At 54.0% G+C, this 15,422-nt stretch overlaps 1 protein-coding gene across 4 annotated transcripts in view; it reads right to left on the bottom strand.

Annotated features, from left to right (window-relative positions):
- LOC116940058 (xylosyl- and glucuronyltransferase LARGE1-like) overlaps nucleotides 1-15,422 on the bottom strand; it is a 136,613-nt gene that overhangs the window by 113,024 nt on the left and 8,167 nt on the right. For all 4 annotated transcript variants that reach the window (XM_076065474.1, XM_032949344.2, XM_076065473.1 and 1 more), the window contains exon 2: nucleotides 4,383-4,480. The gene's annotated coding sequence lies outside the window, so the exon portion shown is untranslated. The remainder of the gene's footprint in view (nucleotides 1-4,382; nucleotides 4,481-15,422) is intronic.

The following is a 15,422-nucleotide window of genomic DNA, read 5'->3' as shown; positions in this document are numbered from 1 at the left end:
TGGTGGGAAAGTCGCTGCACGTCGTGGCGGTGTTGTTGCGGTGGTGTTGTTGCGGTGGTGTTGTTGCGGCGGTATTGTTGCGGTAGTGGGGTGGAGTAGTGTAGTGGTTAGCGCTACACTGCGCTACGAACACGGCCACCCGAGCTCGATTCCCACTCACGGCCAACACCGGTGACAATTATCTCTCCTAGGTCAACTCGGTCTCAAATGAGTATCTGGTGCAGCGTGGGATACAAAGGCGGCCGGGCTTGGTGCTAGCCACCCACCCCCTCGTGTGCCGTGCCGGCCTTCATAGGTGCTCGCTAACGGCACTTGCCCCAACAGTCTGTTAAGGCTACACGGGGGATCTCTACCTTTGCGGCCAGGGCCGTGACGGGAGATCAGCTACCTCCCTCTCGTTTGGTTTCCACCACCACCGATGACGGCGGCGTCCTCATCCTCAAGGTCCCCCATGCCATGAACCCGCATGAGCTCTGGTAGCTAATGCGGCCCTCTGGCGTGCGCTGTGTGAGGCCATCGTGGAAAATGCTCCAAAGAGAAGCCCCTCCATCACCCCCCACCCCACCCCCACCCCACCGACACGGCACCCACACCCCACCACGGGTCTCATCTGCTCCGGAAAATTAAATGTCACCGCGCGCATAGCCCCGCAAATTTCAAGGGGCACTCATTACGCGAACACCTGACGGTCATTAATTACGCGACGCCGCGTGGGTTGGCGCGCGGCAGCAGCGGCAGCGGCGGCGGCGGTGGCAGCAGCGCGGGCTCCATGGGGCCGATCACTGAAGGGAGCTTTTAAAGAGGCGCAGGAGGACGCCTGTCAGAGAATCCGCGCTCGCCCCCCCTCCCTGGCCCATCCCCCCACCACACACCCCGCCCCCTCCCCCAAGGGTTGGTGCAATTACAGTGTGACACATTTTTTCTGTTCATAGTAAGTGTTATTTCCTAATTGCTTATGCCTCAAAAGTACAGAAAATGGCTATTATTCCCCACAAACTTTGATTTTGTGACCAGGACAGTGATATTTTGAAATGTAGCTATTTTCAATGAGAAAACGTGCGAATTTGTGTCTTTTCGTTCACATAAAGTAAAAAAGAACATATGATTCAAAGTTAACATATATTTATTATAAAGTAATATAAAAATGACTACTAAATTGTGTTACGTCGTGTTGCCATTAACAAAACACGAACGGTGGCGGAGAGATCCCACGTGCTCACCCGGGCAGCAGTCGGGAGGAGCCGTGACGCGGCGAGACGCAGTGACGCAGACTGCAGATGGCTTCGACCGTCAACCCCAACACCGCCTGCCTCTCCCCACCTTCAACACTCACGCGAGCCCTCATTAGACTCATAGCCTGATGCCTAAAGCCACTCCCACCCATAGCCTTAACTGCACCCCTTCCCCTAACTCTATTCCTAACCTTTACAATTACCCCCCCTCCCCAATCTCAAGCCACACACTTACCCAAGCCCTAATACTATCCCAAACCTAACTAGATCACTCTTAACCTTAAGCCTACTCTATTTCTAATCAAAAAAATGTATCCCTGACCCTCATCGTCGTGACTGTACACCTAACCCCATCTCGATACATCCCCCCTGCTTCCCATGCATTTCCGTGCCACTTCCATTTTCGGACCCGAACACTGATCCTCGATTGGCGGCGTCAGCGCACCACCCTGAGCAGCCTGCGGGGTCACGCCGATTCACAGGGATCGAGGGAGGGGTCCGCCCAGCGGAGGGTTCAATTAGGGGCCGCGCCTCTGGGACCCTGAGGGAGCGTTGGGGCTGGGACAGTCTCGCTCCGGGGGTCCCTTCCCGGGGGCCCCTCTCTGGAGATTCCTCGCGATTCCGTGGCCAATTATAGCGGTCGGTGACAAGCGAACTATTTCGTGTAAAACCGATTCTGATCGTTGTGTTAAAGCCATGGCTGGGCGATTACGAAGTCAACTTGGTAACGACAGCAAAGGGGGGGGGGGTGATGTGGCCAAAATCACGCCAGGCCACCTTTCACTCCCCAATTGTAACGTTTATACATCACACCGGGCACACACAGATACACACGCAGGTACACTTACACACGCATATCTCTTGTAATACTGTGTCGCCGCATACGCACATGGATACATGACAGACCGCTGCTGTCAGACTTAACATTTCTTTACTTCAGGCGATGACGCTGGTCTGGTAACATCCGGAACGTACAGTCTGACAGCCTAACGTTTCCAAACGTTGCACAATGTGTGGATGAATTTGTTGTAATTCACCGAAGATTCGCGGTTGTCCCTGCGAATTGGCTGTAGCTCCAGCCACACGGTGCCATGAACCCTGTGGCAGCCGTGACTCCCCGAGTTCACAACCTCACAGACGCGCTTGCATCGACCGGGCATTCTACCACGCTCCACCATGCTCCATGACGCTCCATCGTATTCTACCGTACCATAGCACGCTCCATCCACCATGCTCTATTCATACTCAAACACGATCAACCACGCTCCACCATACTTCGTAAAAAAAAATCCCCACCACGTTCCATTGCCACTCCTCCGCGTGTTCTACTCTAACCATGCGGACACCCCGGGGGGCACGGTGTCACTCAACAGCCACAGCCTGGCCGAGCCCACCGCTTGTGGGGGGGTCGCTGTCCATGGTACTTTAGACTGTAGCGACTCGCTGGTGGTGTGCGTCTATGGATCTCTGTGCGAGTTTATGGATCTCTGTGCGAGTCTATGGATGTGTGTGTGAGTCTACGACTCTCTCTCTCTCTCTGCGTGTGTTTCTGAGTCTCGGTATGAGTGGAGGTCGTGATGGCCCCGTGGGCTTGCTGGCCCTGGGCTCAGGGACTGCTTCACGATGGCACTCTGCTCGGCGCTGTCATTACGTTTCTTAAAACCGGCAATTATTGTGAGGACACCTATTGGCGCCTAATTGCAGAAAGGCCATTAATACAAACACTCGGCTATGATGAAATTCCCCTAAACGTTTTTTTTTACCCAAACTGCCACTCTGCGATGCAATCAAAATAGATTGCTGTCGGCTGGAGAGCGTGGAGGACGGGAGGGGGGCGTGGGGGGTGAACGCGGCTCCCCCTGCCCTCGCTATTACCGAGTTTAATCAGTGGAGAGTGGCTCAGCGCTCATTTCTCCTGGCAGTGGTGGCCCGTCAGCAATGTGACACTGCACGCATTCGTGGGGTGCAGTGGTGCCTCCTGCAAGGCAGGGGTGCCCCGGGCGTGGGGGTGCAGGGGGGAGGGGCAGGGGGGAGGGCGGGGGGAAGGGCCAGTTGTCCCCCAAATGTTTTAGAAAGCAGTGGACTTTTTAGAAGACGACATCACAGACCCTTTTTGAGATTTTTCGTACTTGCAGGGTGCCCTTCCCTGCCTTGCCCTCTCTCTGCATTTTCTCCGTGCCCCGTCCACGTGGCCCAGGGGCAACTCCCCGCATGCTTTACACCAGTGCCACCTACTGTGGGCACAGTCGCACCGTGCTAGCTGGTGGAGTCAAACTGACCGATGGCTCCCGGTGGTTCTTGGCCAGATTGGAGACCAGATCCACGAGGTTCGTCCCTCAACGCGGTTTGCTGAAGCGTGATTATTATGAAGTCCACGCAGCTTCTGGGTACTGTCTGACGACTGAGTCTACCGCTCGTAAACAATCCGTGGCCAGTGCAATCAGTGACCATGTCACCTTCTTGAAGGGAGGACCACGTGGATTCCAAAACCAACAAAAGTCCAATAGATTCCCTTGTTGGTGCTCATCTCCTGTTAACAGCCCTAAGTCAGTGATGAAAGTCCACATTGCCATGGCGGGGGTGAGTCTATATTTCGGCTACCCCCACTATTGAGTATATCTTAGTCATCACTAGACACGTTGGGGAGGGAGGTGGTGTCCGGACCCCCACGTCATTCAAGGTGGCTGCACCACTGCCAACCTACGCAGCCTCCCCCTCTCCCCTCCCACACACAACGCAACAACAACAACAACGCACACAGCTCCCAGGGCACAGCCCGCGCCCGAGGCGTGTGCAGTACATAAATAACGAGCGCCAATAACGTAACGAGAGAGCCCAGAGGCAGTGATAATAATAATAATAAGCGACCCGCCGCACCGCGGGCTCGCCAGCCGCGGGTAATTGGCGAGGATGGGCGCTTCCCTGCGTAATTTGCGTCACCGAACGCGGTGACGATGAGATTTGGGGCGTTGTGAATTCCCACTCCCGCCGCCGCGTTCAGCAAATACGACGCGGGCCGACGCGGGCCTCGGCGGGCGGGCGCCGGGGGGGGGGGGGGGGGGCGGGTCACGGGCGGATTATTATCATTTATACGCCGAATGAAATGGAATCAAATAAATAAGGGCGGTTGTTTGTGTTGCCCGTGCTCACCTGAGCTTTGTTGTCCGGCGATCGCGGCGAGCCGGGCGGACAGGAGGTGCAGACCCCTGAAGGGCTGTCGCTGGCCCCGCTCCTCGGGCAGCTGTTGTCTGCAAAAGCAAAATGATATCACAGCGCTATAGCGGTATATGAAACTAAATTAAACTAGTTTTTATTTTACTAGGTGAAGCCCACTGAGCTGTGTAGCTCTTTTTCAGAAACGACCTTGCTATCACAAATCATAGCCCAATGAAGGGGCTTATCACGTGGACATTTATAGCAGCCAACGACTCGAAACGCACGTTGATTCTAAATGTGGAGGGAAAACCCGAAGGATCCGGAGAAAATTCAACGGAATCACGGGGAGAGAGACGTTCAAGCTCCAAATATAGAATAGGCGTCAGGGTCGGGATCAAACCCACGACCTCTTGTATACCAGGCAAGGCAGGTAACATCTCGCCACCGCGACACCCCGAATGTGATATAATCATCACATTCGCCATCTACAGCCTCTTTGCAAATTCACTGCTGGATGAAGGCACTCACACTCCGTGTCAGTCATGGGTTTGTCTGACCATACTTCGCCGCGTTGGTTCATTGGGAGAGTGGCGCAGGATGGGTTCAGATATCGCGCACCACTGATGGTAGCCGTGGCCAGGATTCAAACTCGGGTGGCCGGATTCATTGTGCAGTGGTTTCCACATTGTAATTATATCAGCATGGTATTTGTTTTGTTTACAATGCATTAAGGAAGGTGCCGTTTTGAGCAGCAATTATCAAAACGACTCCGTGTCTCCCCCGAGAGCTGAGAGCACAAACATGGCATGAGTTCCAATCCCCATGCCCAAAGAAGCCTTCTCTCCTCTATCCCCACCATGACCACCGCCACCCCCTCATCAGCACCACCCCGACCACCAACATCCCCTCCAACACCACCCTTTCTAATACCAACACCCCATCACCACCACCACCCCCCTTCCAACACCACCCCCTCCAACACCACCCCCTCCAACACTACCATGCCCCTCCATCACACTCAGCAGCTCACGGGGGAGATGTGTGCAAGGCGTTAATAATTTATCCCTATTCATATTCCTCTGTGTTCAGACTGGAACAGGAAGAAGTCCTCTTCACAGCTGAATGTGAGCGCGGGGCGACACGTGACGGAATCATGAGATCCGTCCCGCGGATTCAGCTCCATCTCCTGCGTTGCGTCTCCACTAGAGTGGAAGAAGTTTTCATATGGAGGGAGGAGGGCGGGAGCGAGAGTGCACGGCGATTGTTGAGGGGGAGGGTGGCAGGGGAAAGCGGGGCTGGTGGTGGTGGTTCTGTGATGGCTGGGTCGTCTCTTGGCCAGCGCTAGAATCCGCTATCCATCGATGGGGCATGCGACCTGATGGTTTGCAGGTGTGGGGAAAGGCCCCCCCACCACCTTCTCACAGAGGAAGTGAGAGGAGAGAGGGAATAGAGAGCAGAGGGCAAAAGAGAGAGAGAGAGCAGGGAGAGATATGGGAGGGCAGAAAGGACGAGAGCAGGAGAGGGGGCGAGGGGAAATGATACCGAGTGAGATGGAGTAAGAGAGGCAGACTGGTGGATGAGCGAGATTGAGACTGTGAGAGAGAGAGTATATAGAGGTGAGAGAGAGCATATAGAGAGGTTAGATAGAGCGTATATAGAGGTGAGAGAGTATATAGAGGTGAGAGAGAGTATATAGAGGTGAGAGAGAGTATATAGAGGTGAGAGAGAGTATATAGAGGTGAGGGAGAGTATATAGAGGTGAGAGAGAGTATATAGAGGTGAGAGAGAGTATATAGAGGTGAGAGAGAGTATATAGAGGTGAGGGAGAGTATATAGAGGTGAGAGAGAGAGTATATAGAGGTGAGAGAGAGTATATAGAGGTGAGAGAGAGTATATAGAGGTGAGAGAGAGTATATAGAGGTGAGGGAGAGTATATAGAGGTGAGAGAGAGGGAGAGTATATAGAGGTGAGAGAGAGGGAGAGTATATAGAAGTGAGGGAGAGTATATAGAGGTGAGAGAGAGGGAGAGTATATAGAGGTGAGAGAGAGTATATAGAGGTGAGAGAGAGGGAGAGTATATAGAGGTGAGAGAGAGTATATAGAGGTGAGAGAGAGTATATAGAGGTGAGGGAGAGTATATAGAGGTGAGAGAGAGGGAGAGTATATAGAGGTGAGAGAGAGTATATAGAGGTGAGAGAGAGGGAGAGTATATAGAGGTGAGAGAGAGGGAGAGTATATAGAGGTGAGAGAGTATATAGAGGTGAGAGAGAGGGAGAGTATATAGAGGTGAGAGAGTATATAGAGGTGAGAGAGAGGGAGAGTATATAGAGGTGAGAGAGTATATAGAGGTGAGGGAGAGTATATAGAGGTGAGGGAGAGTATATAGAGGTGAGAGAGAGGGAGAGTATATAGAGGTGAGGGAGAGTATATAGAGGTGAGAGAGAGAGGGAGAGTATATACAGTGAGGGAAAAAAGTATTTGATCCCCTGCTGATTTTGTACGTTTGCCCACTGACAAAGAAATTATCAGTCTATAATTTTAATGGTAGGTTTATTTGAACAGTGAGAGACAGAATAACAACAACAAAATCCAGAAAAACGCATGTCAAAAATGTTATAAATTGATTTGCATTTTAATGAGGGAAATAAGTATTTGACCCCTCTGCAAAACATGACTTAGTACTTGGTGGCAAAACCCTTGTTGGCATTCACAGAGGTCAGACGTTTCTTGTAGTTGGCCACCAGGTTTGCACAAATCTCAGGAGGGATTTTGTCCCACTCCTCTTTGCAGATCTTCTCCAAGTCATTATGGTTTCGAGGCTGACGTTTGGCAACTCGAACCTTCACCTCCCTACACAGATTTTCTATGGGATTAAGGTCTGGAGACTGGCTAAGCCACTCCAGGACCTTAATGTGCTTCTCCTTGAGCCACTCCTTTGTTGTCTTGGCCGTGTGTTTTGGGTATTTATCATGCTGGAATACCCATCCACGACCCATTTTCAATGCCCTGGCTGAGGGAAGGAGGTTCTCACCCAAGATTTGACGGTACATGGCCCCGTCCATCATCCCTTTGATGTGGTGACGTTGTCCTGTCCCCTTAACAGAAAAACACCCCCAAAGCATAATGTTTCCACCTCCATGTTTGACGGTGGGGATGGTGTTCTTGGGGTCATAGGCAGCATTCCTCCTCCTCCAAACACGGCGAGTTGAGTTGATGCCAAAGAGCTCCATTTTGGTCTCATCTGACCACAACACTTTCACCCAGTTGTCCTCTGAATCATTCAGATGTTCATTGGCTTTCTTGAGCAGGGGGACCTTGCGGGTGCTGCAGGATTTCAGTCCTTCACGGCGTAGTGTTTTACCAATTATTTTCATGGTGACTATGGTCCCAGCCGACTTGAGATCATTGACAAGATCATCCCGTGTAGTTCTGGGCTGATTCTTCACTGTCCTCATGATCATTGCAACTCCACGAGGTGAGATCTTGCATGGAGCCCCAGGCCGAGGGAGATTGACAGTTCTTTTGTGTTTCTTCCATTTGCGAATAATCGCACCAACTGTTGTCACCTTCTCACCAAGCTGCTTGGCAATGGTCTTGTAGCCCATTCCAGCCTTGTGTAGGTCTACAATCTTGTCCCTGACATCCTTGGAGAGCTCTTTGGTCTTGGCCATGGTGGACGGTTTGGAATCTGATTGGTTGATTGATTGCTTCTGTGGACAGGTGTCTTTTATACAGGTAACAAACTGAGATTAGGAGCACTCCCTTTAAGAGTGTGCTACTAATCTCAGCTTGTTACCTGTATTAAAGACACCTGGGAGCCAGAAATCTTTATGATTGAGAGGGGGTCAAATACTTATTTCCCTCATTAAAATGCAAATCAATTTATAACATTTTTGACATGCGTTTTTCTGGATTTTGTTGTTGTTATTCTGTCTCTCACTGTTCAAATAAACCTACCATTCAAATTATAGACTGATCATTTGTTTGTCAGTGGGCAAACGTACAAAATCAGCAGGGGTTCAAATACTTGTTTCCCTCACTGTAGAGGTGAGAGAGAGGGAGAGTATATAGAGGTGAGGGAGAGTATATAGAGGTGAGAGAGAGAGAGGGGGACTGCGAGAGGAGACAGAGCTAGGAGAGGGAGAGAGAACAGAGAGTACAGTGAAGGGAGAAGCCAAGCAGTGTCCCATCTCGCGTGGAGGACTCGCGGGGTGGGCCGCGTGCGCACGCGAGCCGCATGCTCAGTGAGCTCCGGCACCCAATCCAATTAAATCTGCCAACTACGTCTGGCTCCTCGGGCCACGTGGTGCCCATCAGCCCTTGCCCCCCGTCTGCCCACCCTGCTGCACCTTGGCCTTGGAGTTTATATTCGGGTTTAATAAATCTGCCCGTCGTGTCACCTGCCACGCCAGGGGATCGAATCGAACCGGCGACCTTCCGGATTGCAGGTGCAGAGTGCAAACTATTCTATCACTGTGGCAGCATTTACCTGTCTGTGTAATTCAACGACAAGGACCACCCTGATATCCTTAATAAACTATTGGGGCAAGTGCTGTTAGCGAGCACCTCCAAAGGTCGGTGCCGCACACGAGGAGGGGGCGGGTGGCCGGCACCACGCCTGACCGCCGTCGTCTCCCCAGTGCTGATGTTTACACACCGCTCGAGGTTCTAGTTAAAGGCTGAGTCGACCTAGGGGAAGCGCAGGACAGGTTCATATTATCACCATTGTCATTGGTCATGAGCGGGAAACGAATCTCGGGGTCACTGAGTTTGTAACACAGCGCTGCTCCACTGCTCCCCAAGAACCCCACACGTGTGTGTGTTTATACACATACACGTGTGTATATAAACACACACACACGTGTGTTTATATACACACACACACACGTGTGTATAAACACACACACGTGGAAATCACATCCAGCATCATTAGACGGCACACACACACACGTGTGTATGGCAAGGCCATGAAACACGAATAACCCCACGTCAGGTCTAAGATGGCATTCCTTTCCGAGGCAACAGAGGAGGAGGGGGAGATGGGAGGAGGGGAGCCTCGGGCTGGCAGGGCGACGAATCTTTACATCTCCCCGCTCCTCTCCCCGGCCGCTCTCCCTGCCTCTCCCTTCACGGGGAATGAATGCACGGAGAAGTAAATGGAGGCGCCGCACTCCGGTGCAGCGTGAAACGAGAAATCATCTTCTCCAAGGAGACTTCATTTGCCTTTGCAAATTGAACTTGACCAGCGACCCAATACTCACCCACACACATGTGTATACACATACACCACACACACACATGTGTGTGTATAAACAAAACACACACGTTCATAATAAAGGTTTTTGGGTTAGATCGCATTGTTTATAAATGTGTCGTAACCCTCCACCACCCGACACGGCCAATCAGCAAAAAAGTGTCACGTTGACAAAAGACAAATAGTTCACTACTTTAGCCCACCGGTGTGTTGAAGAGTGAATCCACAACATTTACAGTTTGAGTACGACGTTTCGCTGGTAAATACATCCAGCATCATCGGGCAATTCGCCAGAAGGGTAAAGCCTACGTGTTAAACATACACACATGTGTGTGTATAAACATACACACACATGTGTGTATTATAGGAGCCCACGCATAGGGAAACACGCATACACGCACGCCAAACACACACAGACCAGCAAAGTGAAAGATCCCCTGTAAAACTTCAACGTGCTTTGGGCGCTAGTGCTGTTGCTGACGAGCACCTTCAAAGGCTGGCACGGCGCACGGTGGAGTGGGTGGCCAGCACCACGCCCGGTCACCTCTGTCTCCACATTGCAGGTGTTTAGATACTGCACCCTCATGTAAAGGTGAGTCGACCTAGGGGAGGCCCAGGACTGAATTCAGATACGCACGTGCCAACATACACACCAACAGCCGACATTCACTACTCAGTGATTGTGACATCATCACTGGGCCTGTGCCAGGGCAGGTGCACTGAGGTCACACACCAACAGACACACCAACACACACCAATAAACACGCACCGCTCCACTCAAGGGCAATCACCAGCCACCCAATCCTACACGCAGACCACAGGGCAGACGCTCTCTGTGATTGGCCGAGGAGTGGAGATGTGACAGGCAAGTAAAGCACATCTCGATTGATAAGAGATTTATTTTGGGTCAGATCGCTTCGGCAAACTGCGGGTCGCATCATCAGGAGAGACACCTGATGATGCTGGTTGAGACTTCCAGCGAGATGCCTGATGATGCTGGTTGTAACTTCCAGCGAGACGCCTGATGATGCTGGCTGTAACTTCCAGCGAGACACCTGATGATGCTGGTTGTAACTTCCAGCGAGACGCCTGATGATGCTGGCTGTAACTTCCAGCGAGATGCCTGATGATGTTGGTTGTGACTTCCAGCAAGACGCCTGATGATGCTGGCTGTAACTTCCAGCAAGACGCCTGATGATGCTGGCTGTAACTTCCAGCGAGACGCTTGATGATGCTGGTTGTAACTTCCAGCGAGATGCCTGATGATGCCGATTGTGACTTCCAGCGAGACGCCTGATGATGCTGTTTGTGACTTCCAGCAAGACGCCTGATGATGCTGGTTGTGACTTCCAGCAAGACGCCTAATGATGCTGGTTGTGACTTCCAGCGAGAGGCCTGATGATGCTGGCTGTAACTTCCAGCGAGACGCCTGATGATGCTGGTTGTGACTTCCAGCGAGACGCCTGATGATGCTGGTTGTAACTTCCAGCGAGACGCCTGATGATGCTGGTTGTGACTTCCAGCAAGACGCCTGATGATGCTGGTTGAGACTTCCAGCGAGACGCCTGATGATGCTGTTTGTGACTTCCAGCGAGAGGCCTGATGATGCTGGTTGAAACTTCCAGCGAGACACCCGCACTCAATGGTTAAACTTGTGTGGATCACCCTCCAACAACATTGCCGGTGTGCTGCTGCCGATGAACCAGACATAGATTGGTACGTGTCAGGTGGAGGAGGGTGTACGACACAAATTGTACTTACCCGATCTGACCCAAAACATCAATCATTAATCTTATTATTGGTCCCGAAAGCCCCACACGTGTTCAATACACGTCTCAGTTCGCGCGTGAAACGCCACACCAGCTGGAGCAATCGCCACACGGAGACGATCTCCGTCACCCATTCATTACGAGCCGCAGCTGAGCTCCACCAACACGGTGGGTGGTAGCGGCTGCCCCCCACCCGACTAAGGTACCCCCCCCTTTCCTCCCATCACGACCCCGCAGCTATCCCTGGCGGGGGTGCTGATGGGGGCCCCAGGTGCGCTCAGCAGGGAGACCCCTCCCCGTTCCCACCACTTGCGTCGCGTCTCTCGCCCAAACGCTCCGCGTGTCGCCCCCACGTGAAGCGGTAATGGGCGAGAAGCGGGGCGCCGTAGGGGGACGTGGCGAAGGAGGTTGACCTGGCAGAAGCGCCCCTGACGATGAGGGAAGAGGCATTGCAGCCAGCTCACCTGCTCACAGCCCCCTTCGAACATTCCCTGCAAGTGGTACAGTCCAGATCGCAGAAAATCCTGGACCATGAATCGCGTAAGACACGGTACGACATCCACAGCCGCCGCCATTCGCCACTGAGTGGCAGTAACGTCACCAAAGCGCTTGTGCCAGGCTAGGTGCACTTTGAGACCACGTGGAGTGTCGAAGATTCGCTGACAAGAGGTCACGGGACAGACACAGGTGTTATAGGCGAACTGTCTGAAATGACTAACAGGTGCACCCAGCGAGCCTCACGTGGCGTCACCCACAGCCGCCCCGTGGCCAAACCCCGGGCATCGGACAAATCCGCGCCCCCCCCCTCCTCCTCGTCCTGCTCCTCCGCTAATTTGAGCGCGGCGCGCGGTTTGATTTCGCGCGGGAGGAAGTGGGGCATTAAACCCGGAGGGAGGCAGCCAGGGCTAAGCAGCGGCTCAGGAAGCTGAGCCCCGGGCTCACAAATAACCCAGCGCGGGCCCCAACTCGCCCGCCACGCGGCCCCCCACCTCCCGTCCTGCTCCTCCGCAGTGTAATCGGGTTTCCAGTTCACTGCTGATGCCGATGTTTACACACCGCACTCGGCATTCAATTAATGCTGAGTCGACCTAGGGGAGGCGCAGGACGGTTTAGACTTAAGACATTGGTCACTGATGTTGGCCGTGTGCGTGCATCGAACTCGTGTCGCCAGGTTCGTGCGGCACGGCACACCAGGGGGGTGGTGTGGCCGGGACCACACGCCCCCCCCCCCCCGCGTCTCAGCGTCTCCTCTCAGCTTGCGGGCAATTAATTTCCGTGAGCCACGTGACGCACACAATGGGAACATCGGACGCATCCCCCCCCTCCCCCACGTCCATGCTCCCCCCATCACCCGCCTCCTGCCCCCCGCTGGACTCAGCAGCCTCTCCACACAAACTCACAATCGCCCGAGCGATCATCGCGCCTCAGGCAGCGGCGGGGGCCGGGGGCGACACCACCCACGGCGGTGGCGCATAAAATTACCGGCTCACCCTCCTCCTCCTCCTCCCCGTTATGTTACGAAAACAAATCCCCCCGTAGCCCACCCCTTGGCTACCCCCAAACCACCACAGCTCCCACACCCCGCCCCTACGCCCTCCCACCACCCCCACGGGACGCGTCTCTGCCGAGCAAAGAGAACCCCGAGCACCTTCACAAGACGATGACGCCGACATCGTCCGCACAGATGGGTTCACGAACCCACTGGCTGTCGTCATATCGCCGTTTCCTGGCCACCTCGCACGTGGCCCGGCGACTTTGGGTGCTTCGCGAATCTCGACGTGATCCACCGACCCTTGCCTCCAAAGGGCTGGACCGCGGGCGTGCAGCACCACCACGCCCCATGATGACGGTGGTGTTGATGGTAAAATTCACCGCGCATATGTCACAGCCCAAGCCGCCAACGACTTCTGGCATCCCTCAGCCAGTCTCCCATCCAAGTGCTAATCAGGCTCAATCTTACTTAGCTCCCGACCCTTGGAAAGCAGAAGATCGCTGGGCTTCGATCTTCACCCTGAAGCTCATGGACTACAACCCCTGAAACTCTTCCACTGCATGAAGCATGGCAGCTGATGATGATGATGATGCACAAATGCAAAATAAAAATAAAAACTCTCTGGTTAATGTGTGGAGACTGATCACCGCGCAGAACAGAACCATGGGACGTACAGCGTAGACTCGATGCCCGATTCACAACGCGAGAGAGGAGAGGCATATCGTGATCACCACAGCGACGATGCACCTGACGCGCAATCGTCTGGCCCGACCACCTCGATGTAAAATGAATGCGGTGCTCGACAGCAGCGACATCAGCAGCCGTACGGAGCGAGGAAGCGTCCGAACCGACAAGCCTGGCCGTGTCCGGGGTGATTTGGTCACGGGAGGCAGACGGCACAGAGATAACCACCCCTCCCCTTGCCCCGCGATGGGTATTCACCTGGCGGCTCCCCCCAACCCCCCCACCGCCAATCGTTCCCCGCCCCCATCGACACCACAACAGCGACAGCTTAGGTCCCAGGGCTCAAAACGTCCTTCACACCGAGACGCGACCTCTGGTAACAGCCTCACAGTGGGATAAACATTCAGCCCTCCTCCTCCTCCTCCTCTCACCCCCGCCTTGCTCAGCCCGGCAAATAGATATTTTTTTTCAGACAGCAACGTTCGTCTGATTTACAACGAACACTGCTACAGTGGCGGTGGGATGGTCAGCACACCACTGGACTTGCAATCCCGAGGTCGCCGGTTCGATGCCATGTCCCGGCGCGGCAGTGGAATCAGCGCACACGTTTCTCAAACTCCCCCCTCGCCCCACGACCGCCGCTGTCCACCCCGCGGTACAAGTGGGGTACTCCCATCTCTTCCAAGAGGACCTGGCAAGCGTGGAAGAGTAGGCCAAATACCGCTCTGGAGTTCACTCGGTGGACAAGGCACCTTCTGCCAACAAGTGGCGAGCGAGAAATTTCAGGGCTGCACCTTCACCCTTTAACTGAGAAGCGAGAGCAAATGTCCTTGAGGGTGCGTCTTATAATCCGGGGATTACGCGGTATATATCCTAAAATCCGTGACTTACCATCAAAAGGATCTTTAGCCCCCCCCCACCCCCCATACATTCATTAGTGACACGGCTTGGTCATGGACATGAGCGCTGTGGAAACAAAGACGGTCAAGGGCTGGTGGCGCTGGGCTCGCCACCACCACCACCTTCCGCGTGTGCCGCTGTGCCGACCATAATAGGTGCTCGCTAACGCCACTCGCCCCCCTTCCAAGAGAGGGGGCAGAGCTAAAGCGGAGGCATCTGTTTATGCATCACCGTGGACTAAATACACACGGATGACGTCTGTTCCAAGGCGGGGATATTTATAATTTTCATGAGACAGGCAGCGGGCAAAGGGGAGGGAGAGGGGTGGGGGGGGGGCAGCTCTATGAAGACGGCCGCCTGGGTTCGATTCTCAATCAGGGCGAGCGAACATCAGCGGCGAGTGATGAATCGAAGCCAGTCGTGGGCACTCCCCCACACCTTCACCAACCCGCAGTGAGAGCGTGGGAGGCCTCCATCCGGCAGTGGGCCGATAGTGGGGTCCCCGCACGGCCACACGGAGTGAGCGGTGCGCGATGACTTCCCACTCCTCGACTCTCCCAGCAGGAGCAGTGACAGTGATGACGCGACATCCCCCCCCCCTTATCCCCCACCCCCCTCCTCACCCCCCGTGATCCACGCGAGTTGGCAAAGCCCCGACTCTAAGCACTGCAGTAACCCATTGCCTGTCATGCACAGCCCGACTGTTAATCCACTGCTGGATGAAGGCCTACCCACTGGTGGTGGTTATGTGACTACTCTACACCACGCTGGTAAAATTAGATCCCTGCTCAAACCAGTAATATAGTGGGGGGGGGGGGGCAGGGGGGGGTTCGCTCATCATCTCCACTGGAGGCGCTGAGCCAATGGTGGAAAGTCTACATGCCTACGGAAGAGCCCAGTCCTTCCACATGATGACTACTGTTGACGATTCCACA

This window comes from Petromyzon marinus, chromosome 7 (genome assembly GCF_048934315.1).
Source record: "Petromyzon marinus isolate PM22_M1 ecotype Great Lakes invasive population chromosome 7, UKy_Petmar_22M1.pri1.0, whole genome shotgun sequence".
NCBI lineage: Eukaryota > Metazoa > Chordata > Hyperoartia > Petromyzontiformes > Petromyzontidae > Petromyzon > Petromyzon marinus.
This window is presented reverse-complemented; position numbering and strand designations above follow the sequence as displayed.